We start from the raw sequence: 666 nt of genomic DNA on the forward strand, positions 1-666 counted from the left end.
GGGGGGGGGCGGTGGGGTTCAGGTACAGCAAGTAGCCCAGAGGTCCAGGAGGCTGGATCCTGGGCCAGGAACCAGAGTGAAGCCGGGTGTGTGGTGGGTTGGGGCCCCAAATCCCAAAAGGTGAATGAAGGGATTGCCGTGTCGCCATCCTCCCGAGGGGTGATTTCTCACTCTCATTCTCTCTCGCTGTATCGCTCCGGGCCAGCGTAGACGTCCTCTAACAAACTAAGAAGTAGAAGGAAAACCAGTCAGCGATGAATGTAACGCCTCCGGTGGAATTCACAAAGTCAGGGCTCGAACACCTCCTAAGTTGGGGGTCTCGGGACCTTTAGGACGCACAGGCGGCCTGACCTCTTCAAGAGTGAAATCACACTTGCCGAGCGCTTAACTTCCCGAGAGCCGTCTTCCATGTGCGTGGCAGTCGCACCGAGTCCGGAAGCCTAGTCTCAGGGACCCCGAAGCCCGACTTCACTCCAGGCCTGACTCCGCCCAGTTGGGCAAGCCCCGCCCAGCAGGAGGCGCAATCCTCCGCGTTTGAGGCTCCTCGGCGCCCGTAGTGGTAAACTTTGACCACCTTCCGCGGCGCCGGGGCACAGCGCGCATGCGTGTTCGCATGGTGTGCGTTCTTGCTGTGGCTGCTGCTGTGGCTGCGCGCGGGCGCGCGCG

Source organism: Tupaia chinensis, unplaced genomic scaffold, assembly GCF_000334495.1.
Source record: "Tupaia chinensis unplaced genomic scaffold, TupChi_1.0 Scaffold144016_1, whole genome shotgun sequence".
NCBI lineage: Eukaryota > Metazoa > Chordata > Mammalia > Scandentia > Tupaiidae > Tupaia > Tupaia belangeri.